This window comes from Procambarus clarkii, chromosome 13 (assembly GCF_040958095.1).
Source record: "Procambarus clarkii isolate CNS0578487 chromosome 13, FALCON_Pclarkii_2.0, whole genome shotgun sequence".
Classification (NCBI taxonomy): Eukaryota; Metazoa; Arthropoda; class Malacostraca; order Decapoda; family Cambaridae; genus Procambarus; species Procambarus clarkii.
The window spans coordinates 13372479-13391543 of NC_091162.1; the positions used below are offsets into that span (position 1 = coordinate 13372479).

The 19065-nt window shown below is 46.4% G+C and overlaps 1 protein-coding gene across 6 annotated transcripts in view; it reads left to right on the forward strand.

Annotated features, from left to right (window-relative positions):
- Window positions 1-19065, forward strand: part of LOC123757174 (BTB/POZ domain-containing protein 7) — a 46801-nt gene that overhangs the window by 1941 nt on the left and 25795 nt on the right. Inside the window, exon 1 of one of the 6 annotated variants that reach the window (XM_069323654.1) lies at window positions 13057-13192. The exons of 4 other annotated variants lie outside the window; for them this stretch is intronic. The gene's annotated coding sequence lies outside the window, so the exon portion shown is untranslated. Of the gene's footprint in view, window positions 1-13056; window positions 13193-17616; window positions 17750-19065 lie in introns of those variants that run through there. One more of the 6 variants, XM_045740626.2, reaches the window with a different exon arrangement.

Sequence of the window (19065 nt, forward strand, 5' to 3'; positions counted from 1 at the left end):
AAGTGGTTGGGCACTTTTACTCCCTCCCCCCCCCCCCCACCCTGTCCAATTCCTAATCCTTATCCTAACCCCTTCCAAGTGCTATATAGTCAAATGGCTTGGTGCTTTTCCCTAATAGTTGCCTTCCCTCTACTTTTCAAGTGGGTCATTCTGCACATCCTGTCATGCCTCCTGGTCTCGTGTGATATTATTTTTGTGTGCAAATTTCAAACAGGTCGCTAATACTGTATTTTTCAAGTGTAAATTATTATGCATCTCTCCAGCCTGCATTCAAGAGAATACAGATTATCAAATTTTAACTATCCCCAATAATTTTAAAGTTTTATTGCGTGGATTCTAGCTGTAAATGATCTTTGCATGCACTCCAGGTCAGCAATTTGTCTAGCTTTGAATGGGGATGTTATTGTGCAACAATATTTCACTCTTCAAGACACTAGTGTCTTGAAAAGTATCATCATTGGTATGGCATCTCTTGTTTGAAGGGTTTTTGTTATCCAGCATGTCTTTTTCTTCATGTTGTAACAGCTACTTTATCGTGTTCTTTCGAAAGTAAGGCCTTCTGGCATAATTTCTCAAATCTTTTACATTGCATTTTCTTTCGATAGTGTGGTTTAACTGCATCTTGTATGTGGTTTCTGTTTTGATATTTTCCTTTTTTCCATAGAGCAGTACTGTAGCTGGAACTTGTCCCCATTAAACATAGTGTTATTTTCTGTGGCCCTGATTTTCTGATCAGGCCCACATCACCCAATACCCACCTCACCCAAAACCAATAAAAAAGCAAGAGTTATGTCAAATGTTTCATACACAGTGTATCAAATGTATCATAAGTGTAGCGTTAAGTGTAAACAAGTCTTTGAGAATGTAAGAAGCCCTTATGAAATGCTTCTAGGCATCAGACCATTAATAAAAGTGAATTTTGGAGAATTGATATTTCCTTTACCACCGACAGTGAAGAAAAACGTAAGAAATGTTGAGAAGATTTGTTTATATATATATATATATATATATATATATATATATATATATATATATATATATATATATATATAATAATAATAATAATGATGTATATTTTAGGTCACTGATAGTCTGACAAGTGAACTAATCATCTGGAACCAGGATGATAGCACTCACGCTGGAGCCCCAAGATAAAATTATGGAGGATATAAGGAAAATCCAGGAGCAAGGTGCAGCCTTAGGCCTCATTCTCAGTGCATCCAGATGCGAAATAGTCTCCCAAAACCCATGCACCCAGACATCACTGGACAAATAAAAACTTCTTCCAGACATTCTCGTTGTTGAGCCACCTGACTGCACCCCCCGTTGAAAAGCTGAGGTGCAACAGGTACTCTTGAGAGAGAATTCTATCAACATCAGAGGCCCGAGACTGTTCAACACGCTTCCACTACACATAAGGGGCATAACTGGCAGACCCCTCACAGTGTTCAAGAGAGAACTTGGCAAACGCCTCCAAAGGATACCTGATTAACCAGGCTGTGACTCATACGTCAGGCTGCGAGCAGCCGCGTCCAACAGCCTGGTTGATCAGTCCAGCAACCAGGAGGCCTGGTCGACGACCAGGCCGCGGGGATGCTAAGCCCCAGAAGCACCTCAAGGTAGTCTCAAGGTAACCACCCTCCTGGGTGCTCCCATTGGCCCCACAAGCAATCAAAGAGGTCCTGGATGCAAAAATCACTGACCTAAGGAGAATGCTGGACAGGATTGACAAGATTGATGCCCATGATGTTCTCTTTCTCCTCACAAGGTGCTTATCTCTCCCTAAGTTGACTTACTTTCTGAAGTGTTCTATATCTTTCAACAGCCCTAGATTAAATGAGTATGACACCCTTCTGAGGTCCGTGCTGATGAAAGTCCAGAACCTTCAGTTGGACGACTCTCAATGGGAGCAAACAACCCAGCCGTCAGGTGGGGGGGCCTGACGGCTGAGTGGAAAGAGCTCGGGATTCGTAGTCGTCAGGTTCCAGGTTTGATCCCTGTTGGAGACAGAAACAAATGGGCAGAGTTTCTTTCACCCTGATGCCTCTGTTCACCTAGCAGTAAATATGTACTTTGTAGTTAGATAGCTGCTAGGGGCTGCTTCCTGGGGATGTGTATCATAAAAAGGAGGCCAGATCAAGAACCAGGCCACGAGGATGCTATGCCCTGAAATCATCTCAGGATAACCTCAACATAACCCGGTAAGACTCGGTGGCCTTGGTGTCCGCACAGCCTCCCAGATTGCTCTAACAGCCTTCCTTTCCTCCTGCATCGTATGACCTCATAAGAGATACCCTACCAGGACCCCTTCAGGAGTGATTCAGCAGGAATACACGATCCTGCTTTCACTGAATGTTCAAATCAGTGGGATGCTCTTGCAGCCCCAGCACCCATCATGGCTCCAACGAAAAAACATACAGTCCAGCTGGGACTATCCACTAGTGGAAAAAATAGTTGATGCCATGCTCAGCGCTGCAACATCAAATAAGGAGAAAACCCGTCTCAGAGCAGTGAGTGCCCCCCATGCAGGGGACTTTCTTCTGGCAGTACCCATGTCGGCAACAGGCACGCGTCTAGATCCAGAATCCCTTCGTGTAGCAGTAGCCCTCTGCCTTGGTGCCCCAATTCACACTGATTACAAGTGTATTTGCAACAGGGTGGAAGCAGACCAATATGGACTGCATGGGTTGTACTGCGGAAGCTCCAAGGGCTGTCATACAAGACACAACGAGGTTAATGACATCATCAAGAGGAGCCTTGTCTCAGCCCAGTGCCCAGCGGAGAGAGGGAACCTCGCATCCTAGAGGACCAAAACCCGGATGACCCCACTCTTTGCCCAGATGGCATCACAATATACCCCTGGAAAAGGGGGGAAACAGCTGGTGTGGGACTACACATGTGTATCCGCCCTGGCTAACACCTACATACACTTCGGTGCTGATCAAGCAGGTGGGAGGCCAACCACAGAGAAATAGCAAAATCAGTCAAATGCAGGCGACTGGAAGGTCAATACACCTTTGTTCCCATAGCGTCTGAGATGCATGGCCCCTGGGGTAGGAGTACCTTGGGATTTCTCAAAGAATTGGGTTCCAGGCTCATTGACATCATCAGAGACCTAAGGGCTACTAGTTTCTTGTTTCAAAGCCTCAGTGTGGCGTTCCTAAGGGGAAATACCTGCTGCGTTCTCGGTTCCTGTCCGGAAGCGGAGGAGCTCCAAGGGATCCATAACCTTCAAGCACTCATTGTATCAACCAGTGTACATCTTGTAACCTCTAAAGATCTAATAAAGCACAATAAAACACAAAAGGAAGGGAGTGGTAGGAAGAATGGACATAGAAACTGTATTGGAGGGGACCTAAACATCCCTTCAGATGCGTTGTGTGTGCTTTCCTCAGGGGCTAAGGGTCCCCTTCTGTTGAAAAACCTGTTGAACTTCATGACAGTTAACGAAATAAATAAATAAAAAAAAATTATATTATATATTATATATATATATATATATATATATATATATAATATATAATATAATTTTTTTTTATTTATTTATTTCGTTAACTGTCATGAAGTTCAACAGGTTTTTTTTTTTGCATTTCAGTAGGTTACAATCTAAATAAATTGTTTTAATTTAATGTCATTTTTAAACACTCATGTAATTTGTTCTGTACGTTTCCAAATGCAATACTCTCTGATACCGTATTTTATATAAGGTGGGCGAGCTTAATGTTTGAAGCTATATTGTCCGTCGTATGGTGTAGCTTAGTCGAGCTGTTTATCCTTTAGGAAGGTTGAAAGTTCACTCAGCGTGAGAGACTTCGGCTTACTCGGTGGAATGCGCTTGGCTCTGCTTCGTTGATGGACCTGGCTAGGTGGCTTTTGCTTGCCTCGTGAATGAACTCTGGTTATGCTTGGTTGAAGGCTGTGCTTTCACTGTACTTCCTGTGGCGTAGTGTTGTGCTTAATGTAAATGTTCAGTTGTTAGAATTACTTATCCCGCGTAGGGGTATAAGTCCTTTCCGTTCATTATTTCTAGAATGCTGCATCAAACTTAGATACTTTGGTTTCAGACTTATGGATGTTACTGAAATTGTGCAAAGTAGCCCAGTTTCGTTGCCAGTTTTATTGTCGCTACCGTTGGGTAGTGCCTATCTTGAAAATGCCTGCCATTTTGCCTTGAAACTGACAGCTAGGTTTCTTTTTGTTTATTTGACCGTGTAACATAATATCAGGGTTTTTTCAACTCTGATCTGTTATTGTTTTTGTATTGGGAGGGGGGAGGGGTAGAACCGGGGATGCCTCTCAATCGGCCATGATCAAAACATGATGCTAAGATTACAAATTAGAAAGCCACGGTTCTTTCTTAAACGTTTGTAGGAGGTAATAGGTCTTGGGTTCTCCAAAGTGCAATCATTCTCATCCCTAGTTACCAGCAACTCACGACGCAACCCGCACTCCAGTTGTCTCAGCGTCACAAAAATGATGTCCTAAATTGCCCGAACTTAAACCGACGACCCACGAATAGAAAACGTGACCCTCTGTGAATTTTGCGAGCCGCAGTGATTAATAATACGGTATAACTTGGCCGTGGTGATTTGTACATCGAAATGCGATTCACTCGCTATTGGAGAGAACAGGTTGCACGGGGAGCGACTTCAGCTAGGTGGGCCGTATTATGAACCTTATACAGCTGACGGGTTGTGATTATAAGTCGAGCAGCAAATTTCTATAAAATCCGGGCTGTTGTAGATAAGAGCAGCACAGCGCAGGGGCCACGTATTTCCAGTCCCATTTTGGAATAAAGCGGAGCGCTCTTTGTTCCAAAACACGGAGACATCATCACTCGGCTCCCCCAGCATGATGACAACAGGTTAATGTTACCACCATCTTGCGGAGGAGCTGATTGATGGAGCTTTTTTTTAATAAAGAGCGCCAAGTTTCACCATAAACCCGACAAATGTAGCCTAAGAGAGTGCAACGTGCGTACACCACACACGCCACGGTGACTTAATATTATTATGCCAGCTTCACCCTCAGCAGGAGTGGGCGAGGCTGTATCACAAGTGGCCGTGATGTAGCTTCCACACAAGTATGGATTTTGCGCTGTGATTATTGTTAAGTATTGGGTGGGGGGGAGGGGGGTGGGTGAGGTTGGTAACAGGTGCAGTTGTGGATAAGAAGAGTGAAGGTGAACGAGTGGGGGTGAGTTGGGGGGTGGGGTGGGGGGTTGGAACAATATGAAGTGGTGAATGTAGGGTGTGGCTGTGGGAATGGTGGTTAAGATGTGGCTGGAGATGGGGGGGGGGGTTAATGGTGTTGGTTGAAGGTGGAGGGATTAATGGAGGGGAGGAGGTGTTGGTGATGGTTATAGATTATGGCGGGAGTTAGTGTTGACAAGCACTACCACCACAACTTATCAATACATTGTTGTGAGCTCACGTATGTCGAAGTTGACGTTTGTGATCACCGAAATTGGTGTGACTTGGACTCACTCCCGGCCAACTTATAACAACCTGTTTGATCACAGTGCAGACAGCAGCCCAGCCAAGCTTGTAGTAGAAGCTAGAGCGAGAGGCTTGTAAGAAGAGAACAACAAGTAAACTCCCACCCATCACAAGGACTCGTTCTAACGGTGGGTGGTAGGCCTTGGTCGTAGTGTGGTGTGTGAGCTCAAACACTCCCAGAGACGTGGAGATTGTTTTGGGAGGCAGTGGAGCTGCGATCAAGCACCCTCTTTACATTTACCACTCTGTTAAAAATACTACTGTTTTTGCCTAACCAGAAACACACGAACCCGAGCAACTAACGTAACCTAACTAGAGTGATTCATAAAAACGTCAATATTAAGGTACTTATACTTGTTATTAATACGTCGCATTTTTAATGGATTCGTCGATTTTGTATAAGAACGTGATGTATTAGGCTAGAGGAAGAATTGTAAAACTGGACACTGGAGTTTGCTTGTAGTACAAGTGTACTCTAGACTTTAAGCAAGCCATTCCACCAGTGCAATAATGCTTAATTGCAGTTTATAGGGAATGGTGATGTGGATACACAGTTCTCTTGCTTATCCGACTCCCAATTACGGTATCCAAGGTCTTACGAGTTATCAGAGGGTGAGGATTGTGGCCAGGTCGCGGGAGTAGAACTACTATCAAAACCAACAGGTTTTGATAGTTGACCAGACAGTAAGGTCGGCAAATATATCATCTTGTGCGGGGGTCAATATGGTACGGGAGGTGTAATGTCTTCCGGTGTAGCCCAGGGCAGGAAATGGGAAGGGTTGTGTATGGTGTATTGGGTATGGTAGAGATGGGAAGGGCGATGGGATGGGACAGTTCTTGTGGTTTTTCCACGAGAAAAACTTCAGACTTCAGCGGCGTCTACTTCCCTCTTCCTTGCTCCGTCATTCATTGCTATTACTTTCTCGTTCCTACTTGTGTAGTTGTGTGGGGCAGGTGGAGACAGCGAGGTGGAGGAGTACCTACAGGTGCAGGGGGTAGGGGGGGAGCAAGACCCCCCCCCCCCCCGCAATCTTTTACTGAACAAGAACACTGCCATAACTTACAGCAATGACAAGGACACTTGCACAACTTACCACACGGACACTTGCACATGATGAAGATTCTGAAAATGAGTTGAATGGTATGTTGTGTTGGTTGTTGCACTGTCACGCTCTGTTCCTGCTTCGCTTGGTACAGCCCCATAATTGGCAGCCCAGAGCACCAGCTTTCTCACATCACCCTTCACTATCCACACTGGAAAGCTAGCGCAACTCACTCACATGGTGGCTTCTTTTTTGTTGTTGTAAGGGTTGGTCGAACCGCAGCATGTCACGTACCTGGAGACTGTCGGGGTCGCCATGTATGTAAACAAACGCCATGCCCCCTGGAGGGTTGGGGGGAACCTTGGCCACCAGGGTGGAGGCCAGAATAACCCCGATCTGATATATTAAAGGCCCTAATCTAACGCTACGCGAAATGTGCTAACCTTACACAATATGTTGTGCAATATGTTGCCAGGGTGAAAACAATGGTCGCCATCGTTGGGGTGGTTATCTTAAGATGATTTCGGGGCTTAGCGTCCCCGCGGCCCGGGTCCTTGACTGGACCAGCCACGGTCATCATGGTGACTGATGACTGGGATTTATAAGCCGGTCGACTACCTGGTTGCGAGGAAGAGTGGAGTAGCAAAGGAGAAAATAGATGGGCTGGTGGAGGGAAGAGAAAGTGGCAGTGATGAGTGGTGTGTATAGAGTGCTGGGGGGGGGGGAGTAGTTGACTCCATATCTCTCATTCTCTCTTTATAGCTTTCTTATTATCTTTCACTTCTTTGTGGGAGGGGGAGGAGGAGCAGGTAAGAGCAATAAGGTTGAGTACGGGCGATGTGTGTTATTGTGCAGTGTCCAGAGTCTATGTTCTTGTCCCGGGACTGTTCTTGTCCCCGGGACTGTTCATGTCCCGGGACTGTTCATGTCCCGGGACTGTTCTTGTCCCCGGGACTGTTCTTGTCCCCGGGACTGTTCTTGTCCCCGGGACTGTTCATGTCCCGGGACTGTTCTTGTCCCCGGGACTGTTCATGTCCCGGGACTGATATACCCTGTGGTCTTGACGTTCTTTCCCCCTCCCCCCTCTCCCCCTTCTTCTTCCCACCCTCTTCCCACTTTTGATGTGTCCCTTATCGAGACCACACACCAGTATGCAGCTTCGTCCATTAGCTTACATATTTGTAGGAGAGCATAGCCCACAGGTCACTGTGATCTGAATGTTTGCTTAACTGGGCAAATATAGATATATATGTTGTACAACATATATATAGATATATATGTTGTACTTAATAGGCCAAGTTGCATAATAAGTCGAGTTTTCTGAACTTGTATATGTTTATATTTTTTCTTGTCGAATGAAGCAAAATTTCCAGTATATTATATATGATTTTAATTTTGCGTTAAAACTAACATGAAAATTTGATAAAACCTAACCTATCCTAATATAACTAAGTCAGTAACTCATGTTCATATAATAATATTAATTCAAATGAACCAATTTCAACATAAATATTAGAAAATAACGAAAATGAAGCTTGTATCTGAAACTTGGTGTACATAAATATACGCATCGGTTGATGATACGTATATTTATGTATCTCGATACGTATATTTATCTATCTCAACCATATCTTGAGATACGGTTGATGATCAACTACTCTACTTACACCAGAGTGCGTGGGGGGGGGGAAGGGGGGGCTATATGTAAAACTTGGACTGGCTTCAGTAGAGGTGTCCAGACTTCCTGTGGACTCGGTGGAATCCCAGGGTGTACAACTTGCACCATATCATGGTACAGGGGTGCGGTGCTGGGCGTACCTTGCTCTGGGCGTACCTTGCTCTGGGCGTACCTTGCTCGTTGGTTCCAGTCACCTCAGTGCTCCAATTGATTTTCTCATGAGTATATCACGTTAGAGTGATTTCTTTATGTAGTTAAGGGTTGTCTCGTTTCCGATACTGTGCACTCTGCAACCTGTTATTCCTCGTCTCTAACACCACTGGTTGACTCTTCCCCAAACTCTAGGCCTTTAACAGCTAGCTGTACAAAAACGATTTTGTTTTCTCCGTGCTGTGGGTCTTGATCCACAGAGGTTACGGACCAACCGGGCTGTGGTGGGTATTTGGGCCTGCGGGCCGCTCCAAGCAACAGCCTGGTGGACCAAACTCTCACAAGTCAAGCCTGGCCTCGGGCCAGGCTTGACTTGTGAGAGTTTTTATCCGCTTTTAAAAGCGGAGTTTTTACTCCGCAGTGCGAGTCTTAATTTCCGGTTTTAGCTTGGTGTTTAGATCTTGGGTCATTCTCAAGTTTATTGTATGATGAGTCTGTGTTCCATACAGGTACCACTGTACTCCGGGGCTGGTCTGACACAGGCGATAAGTTGTGTATGGTGCATTGAAGGCCGTTATGTTCGTTAATTTTACACCTGCTGTTGATTTTATTGTTGTGTGTGCATGTGTGTGTTTCCGGCACGACGAGATACACACTGTCCATTTTTAGGATTGTTCTATTTACCGAGGTCTCTAGTTGCCACTCAGAATTTGTTGCTCATCTGTTTACTAATTTTTTCGATATTCTTTGTTACCTATTTAGGTCTAACAACATTCTAATCGGCTTTATATTATATGAAATAGTGACTTGAATGTAACTATATTATCAGGGAGGTGAACCCTACCTTGTGGAGGTTACGGGGATCGACGCCTCCGTGGCCCGGTCTCCGATGTGATGAAAGTCACAGGCCCTGACAAGATCTCACCATATGGAAATGGGGGGGGGGTTAGAAATAGCCTAAGCTACTCTATCCCTTTGAGATGTATTTCTTTCTTATCTCAATAAACATACTTGAACTTGATCTCACCATAGATTATAAAAGAGGCAGCTGCAGCATAGTGATAACACCCCATGCTATAGTGTTTAACTTCTCACTAGAAATGATGGGAACTTCCCGACATTTGAAAATTGGCAATTGTGGTTGGTTCTAATTCGCCTCATTAGCGAATGAGAGTGTAAATGAGCTTTCTTCCTCTGTCAGATCGTTTGACATATATTCGGAACAGGGTGGGGGTCCCAAGTACCCACCCTTGAGGTACTCCACTCCTTACCTCTATCCATTCTGATACTGTAGTTCTCTTACGATGGCTTTCTGGCAAGCCAGGAAACTGCAGTCTGCCCAGCCTTCTCTCTCTTATTTGATTGTTTTGTTGTCATAGAACTCTTAATAAGTTAGCCAAGCCAACTTATTAAGAGTAACTTATTTGTTTTAACTTATTTTTAAGAGTAAATTATTAAGCCAACTTATTTTTCCTTTACTGAATCTGTTGATTCATGGAAGCGAAATTTATATATTATCTTTTGCTGTCGATGCTAAGCCAATGAGGGAATAGAACCGAGGAGGAAAGCAATACATTACAAGATGAATTAGACAACCTCCAGAGATGATTTGAGAAATGTATGTTGTTAACCTCTTAGAATGTTTATACACGATATGCGGTGCAGTGAGGGCAACACTGCGCGTGGAATTCAAATAATGTAATGCTAGGATACGCCGAGGAGACATGCCTTGCAGTCATTGCCTATGCAAGACATAGCCTAGCATAGGCCTAGCTACCTTAGAACATCTTGTGTGTGGCACTAAGGACACAGGCCTACCCAAGAGCATCTTGTGCGTAGCAAAGCTATGCTAATTACTACCGTATAAACATCCTATATAATATAACAAATCCCTATATAATATTGCAAACAAAACCCTATATAATATTGCAATACAGTAGCCGAATATATTTTAAATATACTGTAGTTGTAAGCAACAATGATCACAAAAACACTGATCCAAGTATGCAGAATAACCACATGTGAAAAATAGGGAATGCTTAACGCGTTTTCGGCTAATTCGCCTTCATCAGAGCAAAGTAGAATGAAGCTTCACTCTACTTTGCTCTGATGAAGGCGAATTAGCCGAAAACGCGTTAAGCGTTCTCTATTTTTCACGTGTGGTTATTCTGCATATAGTGGTAATTATATATATATATATATATATATATACTGGTATATATATAAAGACGTGTAAATATCCCGCGACACGGACGGAGCTAATCCAATCTTCCCGCCCCCTTCTCTTGACCGTTGCTTACAGTACCTACTTATACACATGAGCGCTTCTAGCAACATTTCGCACGCCACTCCGCCAGGAGAGCGCTAAGTCATTCCACGTAACAAGTTTAAAGTTAATTACAGTTGATATAATGGTGAAGACCTAACGGTTGGGAGAACTTGGTTACGCACCCTCAGTCATCTGGGTCGCCTGGCTGTTGTGACCGGGGAGGGGGGGGGGGGTATTATCCTCCCGGTAAACAATTCTTCAAACTATATTTCCAAGAGGTAATTCCTGCCTCAGAGGAATTGTTGCTCTGTGCGGTAAGCCAAATAAATAATTTATAAATGTTTACGAATGCCAATACTAATAGGTATATCAAATTAGTTGTGATTTAAGTGGCAAGTATTGATGGTAATTGTATTGTTCCGTTTAGTAATTATATATATCTCCAGGTCGGTCTTGCTTTATGCAGGTCGGCGTTCAATCCCCGACCGTCCAAGTGGTTGGGCATCATTCCTTTCCCCCGTCCCATCGCAAATCCTTATCCCGACCCCCTTCGAAGTGCTATACAGTCGTAATGGCTTGACGCTGTCTCCCTGATACTGTAGTTTCCATCTTACAAACTCTAAACTTAATAAACTCTATGGTGATTGCACTTCCTCTGCAGAATGAAATTAATCCTTTAAGAGATCAGTGCGTGGAGATTTTGACACTACGCACTTTGACATGGCTCATATTATTTATCTTGTGGGCGGTAGTGGAAAGGGTTACAGAGGCACATAATGGGCTCAGCTAAATGAATTGTGGGGTTCAGTCCCTAAGCAAGTTACAATCTTGAAAGGGAGTGGCATAAAACATGGCTGCAACCTGTGCGAGACTAGTCAAGCACAGCTGGTCACAGTGGGTTATAACGAACACGTACGTTATACAGTGGATAGGAACGACAGTGTATTGCTGTCACATCACCTTGAAAGTGGGTTGAATGGAGGCAGTTGCGTAATTTGTGGCAATTGCATCAATCTTCAGAGGAATCGTCTTTGATAACGTCACCTTTCAAGGTGACGTTAATATATTAGTTCTCTCTCTTGGACAACTAGGTGGTTTATTGAGAGTAAATAGAAACTTACGAAGCTATATGTGTTGTTGGGATCGAACTGTTGACAACCCAACACATTTAATTTAGGTTTATTCTGAATGTTTATCCTATGCTTCGTTGTACTACAACGAAGTACATGAATCTGAACAGGTGTCAGCCTCAGCCTATTGTCAGGTGCGACACTTTGTGCTGAGGTCTGACAAAGGATAAGAAAATAAGATGGTATAAAACTTCATGGATATATTCAGATATATATCTAATCACCTTATATACAATATATTACATATATACATATAATAGGGAAGGGAGTACCACCTCTGGCTGGAAGAAGGGGGACCCATAGCCTCGGAGGAAACCACACATAACGCACTGGAGGGAATGTAGGTCCCCTCCAATACAGTTTGTGTGCTTTTCTCCTACCACCCCCTTTCCCTTTTTTTTCCCCCCTTTATTGTGTATTTAAAAGGTTACAAAAAACATACAAGACAAATGCCTAAAGGTTATGGATCTCTTTAAGATCCTCCGCTTCTGGACAGGAACCGAGGACGCAGCAAGCATTTCATATAATATATATATATATATATATATATATATATATATATATATATATATATATATATATATATATATATATATTATAAAGAGAGAGAGATACTACGACCATGCTACGGTCGTCTCTTGTCCGATTGATCTTCCCACTTATAAATCATCTACTTTCCTGCAATTTGTACCGCTATCAGGAAAATCAGCGCGTTACCTCCACGCCGACCTCTAAATCTCAAAGCTGTTATCTTCCATAACTTTCAAGAACGTCGACCATGCCTCGACGTCCTCTTCCTTCGTGAGGGTGGAGCACACTAACAGTTGGGTCCGTTGGTCACACATCCAAACGCAACGACAGCCTGTTGACTCAATGGAGGAGAGTAGATGTCTGTCTCTCCACATGCTCCTGCCAGCACACGTTACCTCGCCCGGTGGTTCTGATTGGCTAACAGAAATTCCCGCCACCGGACGAGCCATACCGTGCTGACCGTTAACGACCTCCATGGTTGTTAACCTCGTTCTTCCTGTAATAATGAACGTATGACTTAAATAATCGTGCCTTTGTGCGATGAAATAACACGATACGATATATCGTAACAGTGTATCTTAAGGATTCAGTGAGAATCAAGTCATTGATCCTCACTGAACACAACACTAGTATGTTTATGGCACTATTGAATGACGTGCGTCTGGTGCGGCAAGACATCGGCCTGCACTGATCAGTGAAGCGAGGTCAGTCATGGTGGGCAGACGTGCGACCTTACTGCTGCGGGTAGCTGTCGCCCACCAACAGCTGCTCAGATCACTGTGTTACCTCACAAAGGGAACAGTCACAGTGCATAGCTACGTCTGCCACTTATCACAACACACTGTGAACGTTTCCGTCTCCAAACGTTCAAGGCGTCAAAACTACAGTTTGAGGTTATATCAGAAACTTTATATGCAACGACTTAATCAAATACGGTTTGATTATTTAATTAAATGATAATGGACTAAATAATGACTAAACAGGTGTACAGCAGTCTAAATCACTTACATTTTTCCCATAAACCAAGCAATATTTAGCTAACAATGTGAGGGGCGATATACATTAAAAAAATAATGCCGTTTTCCATTAAAACGGCGAGACAGATATTGGCCAAATTTACATCACAAAATTAGGCTGATAAGACAATTTGAAGAGCTAATATAAACTGCACTGGGAGCGAGGCGAGTCGTATTACACACAAACACGCTTGGGATTTTGCCTCTAATGAAGGAGAGACGAATTTATTAGGCTGCCCTCAAACATCCTGTGAGGAGCGACAGTGGATGACAAAATCTGTCTAGATGGCCCCCAAGTGGAAGCAGGAGTGACTGAGGCCAGCCCGTACTTTCGAGTTTTTACCACAACGGGCAGAAAATGGTATACACTACTGAAACACCCTAACTAGCCTAGCCTAGCCTAACCTAGCCCAGCCTAGTCTAGCCTAGCCCAGCCCAGCCCAGTCCAGTCCAGCCCAGCCCAGCCCAGCCCAGCCCAGCCCAGCAACCCATGTTTGATAACTTGAATGCTTGTGAGCCGCTGTGATGGGCTGTGAGCTTGGCTGGTTGATTGATGGGGTATTAAATAGCATGGTTGGTTCGTAGCCTATTTAATAGCTTGGTTCTTTGATGGGTATTTTAATAATTTGGCTGGTTATTTGATTGGTTATTTAATAAATTGGTTGATAGATTGATGGCATTTTAATAATTTGGCTGGCTGGTTGATGGGCTATTAATAGCTTATCTGGCTGATTGATGTGGTGTCTAATAGTTTGGCTGATTGATTCAATTGGTTATTTGACGAAGGTTAGGAATACTGTAATAGTTTGTTTATAAGTGGAGACTTCGTAACAATTCTATTTGTTTATATAAAAAGTACTTTCGAGAGTTCAAACGTTTTCAACCTATGGAGAAAAAACAACAGGTTATTGGTGTGATTTTTTTTGGGTCCACGAGAAGAATGAACTGAAAACACAGAAATGTTGAACTGAAAACACAGAAATGTTCACCAGCATGTTCAAGGTCACGGGCCAACCTGTGCTCACGCTCTGACACTCCGTACAAAACTGCAACTGTTTGGCCTGACCAGAAACACAAAAGGCTCAACTTTCTCTCCTATCCCAAAGGTTTCGAACCCAGGCAACCCCCCCCCCCCCACCCCCTCTTCCATAAGTTACCGGCGCCGATGCACGGAAAAAGTCAATATTGCAAAGCTTTAATTTTTTTTATTGAAAACCTCGCAGTTGTGACTGGATGCTAGATTCCGTTAAAAAAAAGGTATTGGGTGAGAGAGGAGAGGACAGGCTGCTAGGTGTGCTTTTGTTTTAAAGAGCAGCGATGACATTAGCGACGATTTGGTTGGGACAGTCTTCTTGATCGGGGAGATGAGAGTTGAAGGTGAGGATGGCAGACCCCCACAGTTTTAATGTGTGTGTGTGTGTGCGTGTGTGTGTGTGTGTGTGTGTGTGTGTGTGTGTGTGTGTGTGTGTGTGTGTGTGTGTGTGTGTGTGTGTGTGTGTGTGTGTGTGTGTGTGTGTGCGCGCGCGCGCGTGTTCTAACCTATATATGCTTGCAGGGGCGAGCATGTCCACCTTTTCAGTCGGCGGTCAATTATATTTGTGAGGGGTGGTGAGGCATAGATGTGCGTACGCACTTCATTGATTTGATATTGTTCATTTATTATCCACCCCATTCTCATTCCTGAGGGTGGTAGGGGAACCCTTAACCCACCCCGTGGGTGGCAGGGGAAACCCTACCCATCTTATAGGCTATAGTGTAAAAGGTTTCAGAGGCTCAGGAACTGAACCCCCCAAAGTTAATTTACTAAGCAAGTTAGCCTTCATAAGCTACTTACGTAGTTTGATGTATATATCAACTGCCTTTTATAGCATAATGAGTTTAAGAACTGGTTAGTTGTCCATGGGGTAGCGGGATCCTGCTCCAGAGCCCCGTCACCTTTGGTATTGTAGCTGATGCGTTTATTACTCTCGACGTCTCATACTGTCAGGTTCATTAAGTATGCCTCTCTCCATTTAAGACCATTCTGTCTCTCGGTTACAAAGTTCTCTTCAGATGTTCCACTATCCTTTTCCTCTGATAACATTCTCCAGCATTGTACAGTGGATGCGTATCCATGATATGGGTCTATAGTTTAAAGTTCCACGTGTGTGCTATTTCTGTGATTTAATAAGTACCATGTGTGTGTGTATTGTTTTGTGTGTCCCTAGTTCCCCATTTGTTATTGACACATTATCGACCCTTACTCAGAGGGTTGTATAGTATCTCTGCTGCTTCTTACAATACCAAATGGGACATCTAGTCTATTCCCACTGTTTTGTTTACTTCTAATTCATCTTGGTGTTTCTTTACCTCCTTAGTTACTTCTGTCACTTAGTTATTTTACTTAGTCTCATCCGTCACTTGTACCAGACCTACGCTCTTCCCCCATCTTGTAGACCTCTTGGAATATATCTGCCGAATTCTTAGCAACCTTCTAAGTTGCCTTCTGTGAAGTTTCCATCTTTTTCCTTCATTTTTAATAACGTTATCCTTCACTGTTGATTTACTTCGTATATGGATTTGTAATGAACGAGACTGAGCTCTGACTTTAGGCACCTTCTCGCTTGAAAACTGCCTACTTGCCTGCTTCCATCATTCTTTTCTGGCCCTATGGAATGCCTCCATCTTCGAACTGAGGGAAGGGGAGGGAGGGGAGTGTTGTACTTGCCTATTTGTGTTTGCTAGGGGGTTGAGCTTGGGTGGTGAGGGAGGGGTGGTAAGAGAGGTGAAAGGGAGAGGGGAGTGCAGTGAGAGGGGAGGAGAGGGGCAGGGGGAGTGCAGCGAGAGGTGAGGGAGGGGGCGTGCAGTGAGAGGTGACACGGAGGGGGCGTGTAATGAGAGGTTAGGGAGGGGGCGTGCAATGAGAGGTTAGGGAGGGGGCGTGCAATGAGAGGTTAGGGAGGGGGCGTGCAGTGAGAGGTAAGGAAAGGGGGAGTGCCGTGAGAGGTGAGGGAGGGAGTGGGGAAGTGCCGTGAGAGGTGAGGGAGGGGGGGGGAGTGCCGTGAGAGGTGAGGGAGAGGGGAGCGCTATGAGAGGTGAGGGTGGGGGGTAGGCGGTCAGGCAGTAGCAACAATAATTACGCGTGGAGGGATTGGAGAGATGCGAGCACTGGTGGCGGGGGAGCGTTTCCATAGTTACCTGTGTTGTTACCTTGTCCCGATCTTGTACTACCCCCTACCACCCACTTCCCTCTCCCTCCCCCCGCCCACGCCTTTTTTCCTGGGCTCTTGCACATCCGCCTTACGCCATCGTGGGACTGAGTGTTGCTAGCTGCTTGCAGGCGTGATCTAGTTTGTTTTGAACACGTTGAATTAGACGGCGGTGATATTTAGTCGTGGTCGGATCTGTTGGTAGTGTCTGAACACAGGTTAGACTCGCTGATACATTATGGTGTCAGCTGTAGGTGCGCCAGGGAAGCGGATCCTCGCAGGGAGGTGCTAGCCACCGAGCCTCGCGTGTTTGTATCTGTGAGAGCAACAATACCGCCTGCAGCTTCTCTCTCTCTGTGGCCGCATCGCATCTCGCCACCCTGCCTACCTCCCCCACCAGCTGCCTACCTCAAGTTTGCGCTTCAGCCCTGGGAAGGGCGCGCGCGCCTGCCTGCCTGTATAGGCGCTGGCTCCAGTTGGCTCGATGGCTAGTGCGGTGGAGGAACGAATGTCTGCTTGCTCCGTGGAGTAGATGGTGCGCGCAGCAGCATAGTGATGGTGACGGGGTTAATGACTGTACCGCCGCTGGTTATGGTGGTTTGGTGGCAGCAGCAAACACAGGCCTACACCATCATCACCATCACCAAGACGGTCACTACTTCTGCCTCGACCTGACGGAGCCTGCGGCGCCGCCCCTCACCATCATTCCCGACCTCCTCCTCGCCTTAACGTCGCCCAGCATCACCTCTCGCTAGAAAAAAAAGATTGTATGTCCATCTGCTCAGGTGTTAATCGTGTCACTGGTTCCATACTTGGTGATAATGGCGGCCGGAGGTCACCTCTCGGGGGTCGACACGTTCACCCACTGCCCGGGGTCAAGACTTGGCGATGCGTAACGGCGTAGCGGTGACCCGGTGACCATGAGAGGAGTGCCCACTTATCTCTGCTACCACCACTGCAACCACCACCACTACAACCACCACCACCACTACAACCACCACCACCACTACAACCACCACCACCACTACAACCACCACCACTACAACCACCACTACCCCCACCAACGTCACATCTACCACTTACATGGCTACTATGAGTAACGGAACCATGGTCGTTTACCGGAAGCTACATCTTTCTCAGTCGGCAAGATGACATCTCAAGATTGCATACGAGAACAAAAACTGTATTGCTAATGGCAAAGTATACAGCTAAAAGGATGCCAGCCACATCTGCAGTCAAGTTATCGGTAAATGTTATATTAAGTTAATATGGAGAGGGGTACTGTCGGTCCTGTACCTCAAAGTCAGCTGTTTGGGTTTCACGAGTAACTTAAAAGACAGTGTGAAGTGTTTACTAGTCTTCAGTAGTAGTGTCTTGGTGGTCAGTGCCAAGTGTCTGATTGGTTGACCTTGAAGGTCAATGGTTGAGTGGTCAGTGCTATTGGTGTATGCTAGTCTTCAGGAGTGGTAGTTGTTTAATAACCTCCAGAAGTGCTTTTGAGACTCTATGCCCTTATTTTGCAAGAATGTTTTTGGAAGTCGGTGCCAGTTCTACTCTTGATTACAAGGCGTGCCTCCAGACGCCTTGGTGGATGTCTATCCCAGGTGTATGAAAGCTTCCAAGAGTGATTAGAGGTCAGTGCAGGTACTCTAACTTCCAGGCTTGATATGGAGGTGTCTTCCAGGAGGCCAGGCTAGTCTCCTTGGAAGACACACAAGGAGACCCTTGGGTGTCTTCCAAGGAGCCCCTTGGGAGTGCCAGGCGGGCACTAGCCCCCCCCCCCCTGGGAGTGCCAGGCGGGCACTAGCCCCCCCCCCCTGGGAGTGCCAGGCAGGCACTAGCCCCCCCTGGGAGTGCCAGGCAGGCACTAGCCCCCCCTGGGAGTGCCAGGCGGGCACTAGCCCCCCCTGGGAGTGCCAGGCGGGCACTAGCCCCCCCCTGGGAGTGCCAGGCGGGCACTAGCCCCCCCCCTGGGAGTGCCAGGCGGGCACTAGCCCCCCCTGGGAGTGCCAGGCGGGCACTAGCCCCCCCTGGGAGTGCCAGGCGGGCACTAGCCCCCCCTGGGAGTGCCAGGCGGGCACTAGCCCCCCCCTGGGAGTGCCAGGCGGGCACTAGCCCCCCCTGGGAGTGCCAGGCGGGCACTAGCCCCCCCCTGGGAGTGCCAGGCGGGCACTAGCCCCCCTGGGAGTGCCAGGCAGGCACTAGCCCCCCCTGGGAGTGCCAGGCGGGCACTAGCCCCCTCTGGGAGTGCCAGGCAGGCACTAGCCCCCCCTGGGAGTGCCAGGCGGGCACTAGCCCCCCCTGGGAGAGCCAGGCGGGCACTAGCCCCCCCTGGGAGTGCCAGGCGGGCACTAGCCCCCCCCTGGGAGAGCCAGGCAGGCACTAGCCCCCCTGGGAGTGCCAGGCGGGCACTAGCGCCCCTGGGGAGTGCCAGGCGGGCACTAGCGCCCCTGGGGAGTGCCAGGCGGGCACTAGCGCCCCTGGGGAGTGCCAGGCGGGCACTAGCGCCCCTGGGGAGTGCCAGGCGGGCACTAGCCCCCCCTGTGAGTGCCAGGCGGGCAC